A 14265-nucleotide genomic window follows, 5' to 3' on the forward strand; every position below is an offset into this window, starting at 1 on the left:
TAGCAACAGTAATCACAGCTTGTTGAGTCCTGTTGTATCTGTAGCAACAGTAATCACAGCTTGTTGAGTCCTGTTGTATCTGTAGCAGCAGTAATCACAGCTTGTTGAGTCCTGTTGTATCTGTAGCAACAGTAATCACAGCTTGTTGAGACATGTTGTATCTGTAGCAACAGTAATCACAGCTTGTTGAGTCCTGTTGTATCTGTAGCAACAGTAATCACAGCTTGTTGAGCCCTGTTGTATCTGTAGCAACAGTAATCACAGCTTGTTGAGTCCTGTTGTATCTGTAGCAACAGTAATCACAGCTTGTTGAGCCCTGTTGTATCTGTAGCAACAGTAATCACAGCTTGTTGAGCCCTGTTGTATCTGTAGCAGCAGTAATCACAGCTTGTTGAGCCCTGTTGTATCTGTAGCAACAGTAATCACAGCTTGTTGAGTCCTGTTGTATCTGTAGCAACAGTAATCACAGCTTGTTGAGTCCTGTTGTATCTGTAGCAACAGTAATCACAGCTTGTTAAGTCCTGTTGTATCTGTAGCAACAGTAATCACAGCTTGGTGAGTCCTGTTGTATCTGTAGCAACAGTAATCACAGCTTGTTGAGTCCTGTTGTATCTGTAGCAACAGTAATCACAGCTTGTTGAGTCCTGTGTATCTGTAGCAACAGTAATCACAGCTTGTTGAGTCCTGTTGTCTCTGTAGTAACAGAAATCACAGCTTGTTGAGTCCTGTTGTATCTGTAGCAACAGTAATCACAGCTGGTTGAGTCCTGTTGTATCTGTAGCAACAGTAATCACAGCTTGTTGAGTCCTGTTGTATCTGTAGTAACAGTAATCACAGCTTGTTGAGTCCTGTTGTATCTGTAGCAACAGTAATCACAGCTGGTTGAGTCCTGTTGTATCAGTAGCAACAGTAATCACAGCTTGTTGAGTCCTGTTGTATCTGTAGTAACAGTAATCACAGCTTGTTGAGTCCTGTTGTATCTGTAGCAACAGTAATCACAGCTTGTTGAGTCCTGTTGTATCTGTATCTGTAGCAACAGTAATCACAGCTTGTTGAGTCCTGTTGTATTTGTAGCAACAGTAATCACAGCTTGTTGAGTCCTGTTGTATCTGTAGCAAAAGTAATCACATCTTGTTGAGCCCTGTTGTATCTGTAGCAACAGTAATCACAGCTTGTTAAGTCCTGTTGCATCTGTATCTGTAGCAACAGTAATCACAGCTTGTTGAGTCCTGTTGTATCTGTAGCAACAGTAATCACAGCTTGTTGGGTCCTGTTGTATCTGTAGCAACAGTAATCACAGCTTGTTGAGTCCTGTTGTATCTGTATCTAAATCAACAGTAATCACAGCTTGTTGAGTCCTGTTGTATCTGTATCTGTAGGAACAGTAACCACAGCTTGTTGAGTCCTGTTGTATCTGTAGCAACAGTAATCACAGCTTGTTGAGTCCTGCTGTATCTGTAGCAACAATAATCACATCTTGTTGAGCCCTGTTGTATCTGTAGCAACAGTAATCACAGCTTGTTAAGTCCTGTTGCATCTGTATCTGTAGCAACAGTAATCACAGCTTGTTGAGTCCTGTTGTATCTGTAGCAACAGTAATCACAGCTTGTTGGGTCCTGTTGTATCTGTAGCAACAGTAATCACAGCTTGTTGAGTCCTGTTGTATCTGTATCTAAATCAACAGTAATCACAGCTTGTTGAGTCCTGTTGTATCTGTATCTGTAGGAACAGTAACCACAGCTTGTTGAGTCCTGTTGTATCTGTAGCAACAGTAATCACAGCTTGTTGAGTCCTGCTGTATCTGTAGCAACAGTAATCACAGCTTGTTGAGCCCTGTTGTATCGGTAGCAACAGTAATCACAGCTTGTTGAGTCCTGTTGTATCTGTATGTGTAGCAACAGTAATCACATTTTGTTGAGTCCTGTTGTATCTGTATCTGTAGCAACAGTAATCACAGCTTGTTGAGTCCTGTTGTATCTGTAGCAACAGTAATCACAGCTTGTTGAGTCCTGTTGTATCTGTAGCAACAGTAATCACAGCTTGTTGAGTCCTGTTGTATCTGTAGCAACAGTAATCACAGTGTCACGTCCTGACCAGTATAAGGTTAATTGGTATTGTGGTTTGGTCAGGACGTGGCAGAGGGTATTCGTTTTATGTGGTTCGTGGTGGTGTGTTTTGTTGAAGGGGCATTTGGTTTAAGTATTCCGGGGGTTTTGGGCACTGTTTGGTTTTCAGGTATTCTATGATTTTGTCTAGTATGTCTGTTTCTATGTTTGGTTATTTGGGGTTGGGACTCTCAGTTGAAAGCAGGTGTTGTCTATCTGCCTTTGATTGAGAGTCCCATATATGAGGGTGTGTTTGTGTTTGTTATTTATGGGTGATTGTTCTGTGTTGAGCCTTATGCTTTGCCAGACTGTTGTTGTTGTTGTTGTTGTTGTTGTTGTTGTTGTTGTTGTTGTTGTTGTTGTTGTTGTTGTTGTTGTTGTTCGTTCGTTCTAGTGTTTTGTTATTTTGGTATTCATTTTGAAAATAAATAAACGTCAAGATTAGCCTACACTTACCTGCTGCGTTTTGGTCCTCCTTCACTGACGACAACCGTGACACACATCTTGTTGAGTCCTGTTGTATCTGTAGCAACAGTAATCACAGCTTGTTGAGTCCTGTTGTATCTGTAGCAACAGTAATCACAGCTTGTTGAGTCCTGTTGTATCTGTAGCAACAGTAATCACAGCTTGTTGAGTCCTGTTGTATCTGTAGCAACAGTAATCACAGCTTGTTGAGTCCTGTTGTATCTGTAGCAGCAGTAATCACAGCTTGTTGAGTCCTGTTGTATCTGTAGCAACAGTAATCACAGCTTGTTGAGACATGTTGTATCTGTAGCAACAGTAATCACAGCTTGTTGAGTCCTGTTGTATCTGTAGCAACAGTAATCACAGCTTGTTGAGCCCTGTTGTATCTGTAGCAACAGTAATCACAGCTTGTTGAGTCCTGTTGTGTCTGTAGCAACAGTAATCACAGCTTGTTGAGTCCTGTTGTATCTGTAGCAACAGTAATCACAGCTTGTTGAGCCCTGTTGTATCTGTAGCAGCAGTAATCACAGCTTGTTGAGCCCTGTTGTATCTGTAGCAACAGTAATCACAGCTTGTTGAGTCCTGTTGTATCTGTAGCAACAGTAATCACAGCTTGTTGAGTCCTGTTGTATCTGTAGCAACAGTAATCACAGCTTGTGAAGTCCTGTTGTATCTGTAGCAACAGTAATCACAGCTTGGTGAGTCCTGTTGTATCTGTAGCAACAGTAATCACAGCTTGTTGAGTCCTGTTGTATCTGTAGCAACAGTAATCACAGCTTGTTGAGTCCTGTGTATCTGTAGCAACAGTAATCACAGCTTGTTGAGTCCTGTTGTCTCTGTAGTAACAGAAATCACAGCTTGTTGAGTCCTGTTGTATCTGTAGCAACAGTAATCACAGCTGGTTGAGTCCTGTTGTATCTGTAGTAACAGTAATCACAGCTTGTTGAGTCCTGTTGTATCTGTAGTAACAGTAATCACAGCTTGTTGAGTCCTGTTGTATCTGTAGCAACAGTAATCACAGCTGGTTGAGTCCTGTTGTATCAGTAGCAACAGTAATCACAGCTTGTTGAGTCCTGTTGTATCTGTAGTAACAGTAATCACAGCTTGTTGAGTCCTGTTGTATCTGTAGCAACAGTAATCACAGCTTGTTGAGTCCTGTTGTATCTGTATCTGTAGCAACAGTAATCACAGCTTGTTGAGTCCTGTTGTATTTGTAGCAACAGTAATCACAGCTTGTTGAGTCCTGTTGTATCTGTAGCAACTGTAATCACAGCTTGTTGAGTCCTGTTGTATCTGTAGCAACAGTAATCACAGCTTGGTGAGTGCTGTTGTATCTCTAGCAACATTAATCACAGCTTGTTGTGCCCTGTTGTATCTGTAGCAACAGTAATCACAGCTTGTTGAGTCCTGTTGTATCTATAGCGACAGTAATCACAGCTTGTTGAGTCCTGTTGTATCTGTAGCAACAGTAATCACAGCTTGTTGAGTCCTGTTGTATCTGTAGCGACAGTAATCACAGTTTGTTGAGTCCTGTTGTATCTGTAGTAACAGTAATCACAGCTTGTTGAGTCCTGTTGTATCTGTAGCAACAGTAATCACAGCTTGTTGAGTCCTGTTGTATCTGTATCTGTAGCAACAGTAATCACAGCTTGTTGAGTCCTGTTGTATTTGTAGCAACAGTAATCACAGCTTGTTGAGTCCTGTTGTATCTGTAGCAACAGTAATCACAGCTTGTTGAGTCCTGTTGTATCTGTAGCAACAGTAATCACAGCTTGGTGAGTCCTGTTGTATCTCTAGCAACAGTAATCACAGCTTGTTGAGCCCTGTTGTATCTGTAGCAACAGTAATCACAGCTTGTTGAGTCCTGTTGTATCTGTAGCAACAGTAATCACAGCTTGTTGAGTCCTGTTGTATCTGTAGCAACAGTAATCACAGCTTGGTGAGTCCTGTTGTATCTCTAGCAACAGTAATCACAGCTTGTTGAGCCCTGTTGTATCTGTAGCAACAGTAATCACAGCTTGTTGAGCCCTGTTGTATCTGTAGCAACAGTAATCACAGCTTGTTGAGTCCTGTTGTATCTGTATCTGTAGCAACAGTAATCACAGCTTGTTGAGTCCTGCTGTATCTGTATCTGTAGCAACAGTAATCACAGCTTGTTGAGCCCTGTTGTATCTGTAGCAACACTAATCACAGCTTGTTGAGTCCTGTTGTATCTGTAGCAACAGTAATCACATCTTGTTGAGTCCTGTTGTATCTGTATCTTCAGCAACAGTAATCACAGCTTGTTGAGCCCTGTTGTATCTGTAGCAACAGTAATCACAGCTTGTTGAGTCCTGTTGTATCTGTAGCAACAGTAATCACAGCTTGTTGAGTCCTGTTGTATCTGTAGCAACAGAAATCACAGCTTGTTGAGTCCTGTTGTATCTGTATCAACAGTAATCACAGCTTGTAGAGTCCTGTTGTATCTGTAGCAACAGTAATCACAGCTTGTTGAGTCCTGTTGTATCTGTAGCAACAGTAATCACATCTTGTTGAGCCCTGTTGTATCTGTAGCAACAGTAATCACAGCTTGTTGAGTCATGTTGTATCTGTATCTGTAGCAACAGTAATCACAGCTTGTTGAGTCCTGTTGTATCTGTAGCAACAGTAATCACAGCTTGTTGGGTCCTGTTGTATCTGTAGCAACAGTAATCACAGCTTGTTGAGTCCTGTTGTATCTGTATCTAAATCAACAGTAATCACAGCTTGTTGAGTCCTGTTGTATCTGTATCTGTAGCAACAGTAACCACAGCTTGTTGAGTCCTGTTGTATCTGTAGCAACAGTAATCACAGCTTGTTGAGTCCTGCTGTATCTGTAGCAACAGTAATCACAGCTTGTTGAGCCCTGTTGCATCTGTAGCAACAGTAATCACAGCTTGTTGAGTCCTGTTGTATCTGTATGTGTAGCAACAGTAATCACATTTTGTTGAGTCCTGTTGTATCTGTAGCAACAGTAATCACAGCTTGTTGAGTCCTGTTGTATCTGTAGCAACAGTAATCACAGCTTGTTGAGTCCTGTTGTATCTGTATCTGTAGCAACAGTAATCACAGCTTGTTGAGTCCTGTTGTATTTGTAGCAACAGTAATCACAGCTTGTTGAGTCCTGTTGTATCTGTAGCAACAGTAATCACAGCTTGTTGAGTCCTGTTGTATCTCTAGCAACAGTAATCACAGCTTGGTGAGTGCTGTTGTATCTCTAGCAACATTAATCACAGCTTGTTGAGTCCTGTTGTATCTGTATCTGTAGCAACAGTAATCACAGCATGTTGAGTCCTGTTGTATCTGTAGCAACAGTAATCACAGCTTGTTGAGTCCTGTTGTATCTGTAGCAACAGTAATCACAGCTTGTGAGTCCTGTTGTATCTGTAGCAACAGTAATCACAGCTTGTTGAGCCCTGTTGTATCTGTAGCAACAGTAATCACAGCTTGTTGAGTCCTGCTGTATCTGTATCTGTAGCAACAGTAATCACAGCTTGTTGAGCCCTGATGTATCTGTAGCAACACTAATCACAGCTTGTTGAGTCCTGTTGTATCTGTAGCAACAGTAATCACAGCTTGTTGAGTCCTGTTGTATCTGTATCTGTAGCAACAGTAATCACAGCTTGTTGAGCCCTGTTGTATCTGTAGCAACACTAATCACAGCTTGTTGAGTCCTGTTGTATCTGTAGCAACAGTAATCACAGCTTGTTGGGTCCTGTTGTATCTGTAGCAACAGTAATCACAGCTTGTTGAGTTCTGTTGTATCTGTATCTAAAGCAACAGTAATCACAGCTTGTTGAGTCCTGTTGTATCTGTATCTGTAGCAACAGTAACCACAGCTTGTTGAGTCCTGTTGTATCTGTAGCAACAGTAATCACAGCTTGTTGAGCCCTGTTGTATCTGTAGCAACAGTAATCACAGCTTGTTGAGTCCTGTTGTATCTGTATCTGTAGCAACAGTAATCACAGCTTGTTGAGTCCTGTTGTATCTGTATCTGTAGCAACAGTAATCACAGCTTGTTGAGTCCTGTTGTATCTGTAGCAACAGTAATCACAGCTTGTTGAGTCCTGTTGTATCTGTAGCAACAGTAATCACAGCTTGTTGAGTCCTGTTGTATCTGTAGTAACAGTAATCACAGCTTGTTGAGTCCTGTTGTATCTGTAGCAACAGTAATCACAGCTGGTTGAGTCCTGTTGTATCAGTAGCAACAGTAATCACAGCTTGTTGAGTCCTGTTGTATCTGTAGTAACAGTAATCACAGCTTGTTGAGTCCTGTTGTATCTGTAGCAACAGTAATCACAGCTTGTTGAGTCCTGTTGTATCTGTATCTGTAGCAACAGTAATCACAGCTTGTTGAGTCCTGTTGTATTTGTAGCAACAGTAATCACAGCTTGTTGAGTCCTGTTGTATCTGTAGCAAAAGTAATCACATCTTGTTGAGCCCTGTTGTATCTGTAGCAACAGTAATCACAGCTTGTTAAGTCCTGTTGCATCTGTATCTGTAGCAACAGTAATCACAGCTTGTTGAGTCCTGTTGTATCTGTAGCAACAGTAATCACAGCTTGTTGGGTCCTGTTGTATCTGTAGCAACAGTAATCACAGCTTGTTGAGTCCTGTTGTATCTGTATCTAAATCAACAGTAATCACAGCTTGTTGAGTCCTGTTGTATCTGTATCTGTAGGAACAGTAACCACAGCTTGTTGAGTCCTGTTGTATCTGTAGCAACAGTAATCACAGCTTGTTGAGTCCTGCTGTATCTGTAGCAACAGTAATCACATCTTGTTGAGCCCTGTTGTATCTGTAGCAACAGTAATCACAGCTTGTTAAGTCCTGTTGCATCTGTATCTGTAGCAACAGTAATCACAGCTTGTTGAGTCCTGTTGTATCTGTAGCAACAGTAATCACAGCTTGTTGGGTCCTGTTGTATCTGTAGCAACAGTAATCACAGCTTGTTGAGTCCTGTTGTATCTGTATCTAAATCAACAGTAATCACAGCTTGTTGAGTCCTGTTGTATCTGTATCTGTAGGAACAGTAACCACAGCTTGTTGAGTCCTGTTGTATCTGTAGCAACAGTAATCACAGCTTGTTGAGTCCTGCTGTATCTGTAGCAACAGTAATCACAGCTTGTTGAGCCCTGTTGTATCGGTAGCAACAGTAATCACAGCTTGTTGAGTCCTGTTGTATCTGTATGTGTAGCAACAGTAATCACATTTTGTTGAGTCCTGTTGTATCTGTATCTGTAGCAACAGTAATCACAGCTTGTTGAGTCCTGTTGTATCTGTAGCAACAGTAATCACAGCTTGTTGAGTCCTGTTGTATCTGTAGCAACAGTAATCACAGCTTGTTGAGTCCTGTTGTATCTGTAGCAACAGTAATCACAGTGTCACGTCCTGACCAGTATAAGGTTAATTGGTATTGTGGTTTGGTCAGGACGTGGCAGAGGGTATTCGTTTTATGTGGTTCGTGGTGGTGTGTTTTGTTGAAGGGGCATTTGGTTTAAGTATTCCGGGGGTTTTGGGCACTGTTTGGTTTTCAGGTATTCTATGATTTTGTCTAGTATGTCTGTTTCTATGTTTGGTTATTTGGGGTTGGGACTCTCAGTTGAAGGCAGGTGTTGTCTATCTGCCTTTGATTGAGAGTCCCATATATGAGGGTGTGTTTGTGTTTGTTATTTATGGGTGATTGTTCTGTGTTGAGCCTTATGCTTTGCCAGACTGTTGTTGTTGTTGTTGTTGTTGTTGTTGTTGTTGTTGTTGTTGTTGTTGTTGTTGTTGTTGTTGTTGTTGTTGTTGTTGTTGTTCGTTCGTTCTAGTGTTTTGTTATTTTGGTATTCATTTTGAAAATAAATAAACGTCAAGATTAGCCTACACTTACCTGCTGCGTTTTGGTCCTCCTTCACTGACGACAACCGTGACACACATCTTGTTGAGTCCTGTTGTATCTGTAGCAACAGTAATCACAGCTTGTTGAGTCCTGTTGTATCTGTAGCAACAGTAATCACAGCTTGTTGAGTCCTGTTGTATCTGTAGCAACAGTAATCACAGCTTGTTGAGTCCTGTTGTATCTGTAGCAACAGTAATCACAGCTTGTTGAGTCCTGTTGTATCTGTAGCAGCAGTAATCACAGCTTGTTGAGCCCTGTTGTATCTGTAGCAACAGTAATCACAGCTTGTTGAGTCCTGTTGTATCTGTAGCAACAGTAATCACAGCTTGTTGAGTCCTGTTGTATCTGTAGCAACAGTAATCACAGCTTGTTGAGACATGTTGTATCTGTAGCAACAGTAATCACAGCTTGTTGAGTCCTGTTGTATCTGTAGCAACAGTAATCACAGCTTGTTGAGACATGTTGTATCTGTAGCAACAGTAATCACAGCTTGTTGAGTCCTGTTGTATCTGTAGCAACAGTAATCACAGCTTGTTGAGCCCTGTTGTATCTGTAGCAACAGTAATCACAGCTTGTTGAGTCCTGTTGTATCTGTAGCAACAGTAATCACAGCTTGTTGAGCCCTGTTGTATCTGTAGCAACAGTAATCACAGCTTGTTGAGCCCTGTTGTATCTGTAGCAGCAGTAATCACAGCTTGTTGAGCCCTGTTGTATCTGTAGCAACAGTAATCACAGCTTGTTGAGTCCTGTTGTATCTGTAGCAACAGTAATCACAGCTTGTTGAGTCCTGTTGTATCTGTAGCAACAGTAATCACAGCTTGTTAAGTCCTGTTGTATCTGTAGCAACAGTAATCACAGCTTGGTGAGTCCTGTTGTATCTGTAGCAACAGTAATCACAGCTTGTTGAGTCCTGTTGTATCTGTAGCAACAGTAATCACAGCTTGTTGAGTCCTGTGTATCTGTAGCAACAGTAATCACAGCTTGTTGAGTCCTGTTGTCTCTGTAGTAACAGAAATCACAGCTTGTTGAGTCCTGTTGTATCTGTAGCAACAGTAATCACAGCTGGTTGAGTCCTGTTGTATCTGTAGCAACAGTAATCACAGCTTGTTGAGTCCTGTTGTATCTGTAGTAACAGTAATCACAGCTTGTTGAGTCCTGTTGTATCTGTAGCAACAGTAATCACAGCTGGTTGAGTCCTGTTGTATCAGTAGCAACAGTAATCACAGCTTGTTGAGTCCTGTTGTATCTGTAGTAACAGTAATCACAGCTTGTTGAGTCCTGTTGTATCTGTAGCAACAGTAATCACAGCTTGTTGAGTCCTGTTGTATCTGTATCTGTAGCAACAGTAATCACAGCTTGTTGAGTCCTGTTGTATTTGTAGCAACAGTAATCACAGCTTGTTGAGTCCTGTTGTATCTGTAGCAAAAGTAATCACATCTTGTTGAGCCCTGTTGTATCTGTAGCAACAGTAATCACAGCTTGTTAAGTCCTGTTGCATCTGTATCTGTAGCAACAGTAATCACAGCTTGTTGAGTCCTGTTGTATCTGTAGCAACAGTAATCACAGCTTGTTGGGTCCTGTTGTATCTGTAGCAACAGTAATCACAGCTTGTTGAGTCCTGTTGTATCTGTATCTAAATCAACAGTAATCACAGCTTGTTGAGTCCTGTTGTATCTGTATCTGTAGGAACAGTAACCACAGCTTGTTGAGTCCTGTTGTATCTGTAGCAACAGTAATCACAGCTTGTTGAGTCCTGCTGTATCTGTAGCAACAATAATCACATCTTGTTGAGCCCTGTTGTATCTGTAGCAACAGTAATCACAGCTTGTTAAGTCCTGTTGCATCTGTATCTGTAGCAACAGTAATCACAGCTTGTTGAGTCCTGTTGTATCTGTAGCAACAGTAATCACAGCTTGTTGGGTCCTGTTGTATCTGTAGCAACAGTAATCACAGCTTGTTGAGTCCTGTTGTATCTGTATCTAAATCAACAGTAATCACAGCTTGTTGAGTCCTGTTGTATCTGTATCTGTAGGAACAGTAACCACAGCTTGTTGAGTCCTGTTGTATCTGTAGCAACAGTAATCACAGCTTGTTGAGTCCTGCTGTATCTGTAGCAACAGTAATCACAGCTTGTTGAGCCCTGTTGTATCGGTAGCAACAGTAATCACAGCTTGTTGAGTCCTGTTGTATCTGTATGTGTAGCAACAGTAATCACATTTTGTTGAGTCCTGTTGTATCTTTATCTGTAGCAACAGTAATCACAGCTTGTTGAGTCCTGTTGTATCTGTAGCAACAGTAATCACAGCTTGTTGAGTCCTGTTGTATCTGTAGCAACAGTAATCACAGCTTGTTGAGTCCTGTTGTATCTGTAGCAACAGTAATCACAGTGTCACGTCCTGACCAGTATAAGGTTAATTGGTATTGTGGTTTGGTCAGGACGTGGCAGAGGGTATTCGTTTTATGTGGTTCGTGGTGGTGTGTTTTGTTGAAGGGGCATTTGGTTTAAGTATTCCGGGGGTTTTGGGCACTGTTTGGTTTTCAGGTATTCTATGATTTTGTCTAGTATGTCTGTTTCTATGTTTGGTTATTTGGGGTTGGGACTCTCAGTTGAAGGCAGGTGTTGTCTATCTGCCTTTGATTGAGAGTCCCATATATGAGGGTGTGTTTGTGTTTGTTATTTATGGGTGATTGTTCTGTGTTGAGCCTTATGCTTTGCCAGACGGGGGGGGGGTGTTGTTGTTGTTGTTGTTGTTGTTGTTGTTGTTGTTGTTGTTGTTGTTGTTGTTGTTGTTGTTCGTTCGTTCTAGTGTTTTGTTATTTTGGTATTCATTTTGAAAATAAATAAACGTCAAGATTAGCCTACATTTACCTGCTGCGTTTTGGTCCTCCTTCACTGACGACAACCGTGACACACATCTTGTTGAGTCCTGTTGTATCTGTAGCAACAGTAATCACAGCTTGTTGAGTCCTGTTGTATCTGTAGCAACAGTAATCACAGCTTGTTGAGTCCTGTTGTATCTGTAGCAACAGTAATCACAGCTTGTTGAGTCCTGTTGTATCTGTAGCAACAGTAATCACAGCTTGTTGAGTCCTGTTGTATCTGTAGCAGCCAGTAATCACAGCTTGTTGAGTCCTGTTGTATCTGTAGCAACAGTAATCACAGCTTGTTGAGACATGTTGTATCTGTAGCAACAGTAATCACAGCTTGTTGAGTCCTGTTGTATCTGTAGCAACAGTAATCACAGCTTGTTGAGCCCTGTTGTATCTGTAGCAACAGTAATCACAGCTTGTTGAGTCCTGTTGTGTCTGTAGCAACAGTAATCACAGCTTGTTGAGTCCTGTTGTATCTGTAGCAACAGTAATCACAGCTTGTTGAGCCCTGTTGTATCTGTAGCAGCAGTAATCACAGCTTGTTGAGCCCTGTTGTATCTGTAGCAACAGTAATCACAGCTTGTTGAGTCCTGTTGTATCTGTAGCAACAGTAATCACAGCTTGTTGAGTCCTGCTGTATCTGTAGCAACAAGTAATCACATCTTGTTGAGCCCTGTTGTATCTGTAGCAACAGTAATCACAGCTTGTTAAGTCCTGTTGCATCTGTATCTGTAGCAACAGTAATCACAGCTTGTTGAGTCCTGTTGTATCTGTAGCAACAGTAATCACAGCTTGTTGGGTCCTGTTGTATCTGTAGCAACAGTAATCACAGCTTGTTGAGTCCTGTTGTATCTGTATCTAAATCAACAGTAATCACAGCTTGTTGAGTCCTGTTGTATCTGTATCTGTAGGAACAGTAACCACAGCTTGTTGAGTCCTGTTGTATCTGTAGCAACAGTAATCACAGCTTGTTGAGTCCTGCTGTATCTGTAGCAACAGTAATCACAGCTTGTTGAGCCCTGTTGTATCGGTAGCAACAGTAATCACAGCTTGTTGAGTCCTGTTGTATCTGTATGTGTAGCAACAGTAATCACATTTTGTTGAGTCCTGTTGTATCTGTATCTGTAGCAACAGTAATCACAGCTTGTTGAGTCCTGTTGTATCTGTAGCAACAGTAATCACAGCTTGTTGAGTCCTGTTGTATCTGTAGCAACAGTAATCACAGCTTGTTGAGTCCTGTTGTATCTGTAGCAACAGTAATCACAGTGTCACGTCCTGACCAGTATAAGGTTAATTGGTATTGTGGTTTGGTCAGGACGTGGCAGAGGGTATTCGTTTTATGTGGTTCGTGGTGGTGTGTTTTGTTGAAGGGGCATTTGGTTTAAGTATTCCGGGGGTTTTGGGCACTGTTTGGTTTTCAGGTATTCTATGATTTTGTCTAGTATGTCTGTTTCTATGTTTGGTTATTTGGGGTTGGGACTCTCAGTTGAAGGCAGGTGTTGTCTATCTGCCTTTGATTGAGAGTCCCATATATGAGGGTGTGTTTGTGTTTGTTATTTGTGGGTGATTGTTCTGTGTTGAGCCTTATGCTTTGCCAGACGTTGTTGTTGTTGTTGTGTTGTTGTTGTTGTTGTTGTTGTTGTTGTTGTTGTTGTTGTTCGTTCGTTCTAGTGTTTTGTTATTTTGGTATTCATTTTGAAAATAAATAAACGTCAAGATTAGCCTACACTTACCTGCTGCGTTTTGGTCCTCCTTCACTGACGACAACCGTGACACACATCTTGTTGAGTCCTGTTGTATCTGTAGCAACAGTAATCACAGCTTGTTGAGTCCTGTTGTATCTGTAGCAACAGTAATCACAGCTTGTTGAGTCCTGTTGTATCTGTAGCAACAGTAATCACAGCTTGTTGAGTCCTGTTGTATCTGTAGCAACAGTAATCACAGCTTGTTGAGTCCTGTTGTATCTGTAGCAGCAGTAATCACAGCTTGTTGAGTCCTGTTGTATCTGTAGCAACAGTAATCACAGCTTGTTGAGACATGTTGTATCTGTAGCAACAGTAATCACAGCTTGTTGAGTCCTGTTGTATCTGTAGCAACAGTAATCACAGCTTGTTGAGCCCTGTTGTATCTGTAGCAACAGTACTCACAGCTTGTTGAGTCCTGTTGTGTCTGTAGCAACAGTAATCACAGCTTGTTGAGTCCTGTTGTATCTGTAGCAACATTAATCACAGCTTGTTGAGCCCTGTTGTATCTGTAGCAGCAGTAATCACAGCTTGTTGAGCCCTGTTGTATCTGTAGCAACAGTAATCACAGCTTGTTGAGTCCTGTTGTATCTGTAGCAACAGTAATCACAGCTTGTTGAGTCCTGTTGTATCTGTAGCAACAGTAATCACAGCTTGTTAAGTCCTGTTGTATCTGTAGCAACAGTAATCACAGCTTGGTGAGTCCTGTTGTATCTGTAGCAACAGTAATCACAGCTTGTTGAGTCCTGTTGTATCTGTAGCAACAGTAATCACAGCTTGTTGAGTCCTGTGTATCTGTAGCAACAGTAATCACAGCTTGTTGAGTCCTGTTGTCTCTGTAGTAACAGAAATCACAGCTTGTTGAGTCCTGTTGTATCTGTAGCAACAGTAATCACAGCTGGTTGAGTCCTGTTGTATCTGTAGCAACAGTAATCACAGCTTGTTGAGTCCTGTTGTATCTGTAGTAACAGTAATCACAGCTTGTTGAGTCCTGTTGTATTTGTAGCAACAGTAATCACAGCTGGTTGAGTCCTGTTGTATCTGTAGCAACAGTAATCACAGCTTGTTGAGTCCTGTTGTATCTGTAGTAACAGTAATCACAGCTTGTTGAGTCCTGTTGTATCTGTAGCAACAGTAATCACAGCTTGTTGAGTCCTGTTGTATCTGTATCTGTAGCAACA

This window comes from Salmo salar, chromosome 12 (genome assembly GCF_965601325.2).
Source record: "Salmo salar chromosome 12, fSalSal1, whole genome shotgun sequence".
NCBI classification, from domain to species: Eukaryota; Metazoa; Chordata; class Actinopteri; order Salmoniformes; family Salmonidae; genus Salmo; species Salmo salar.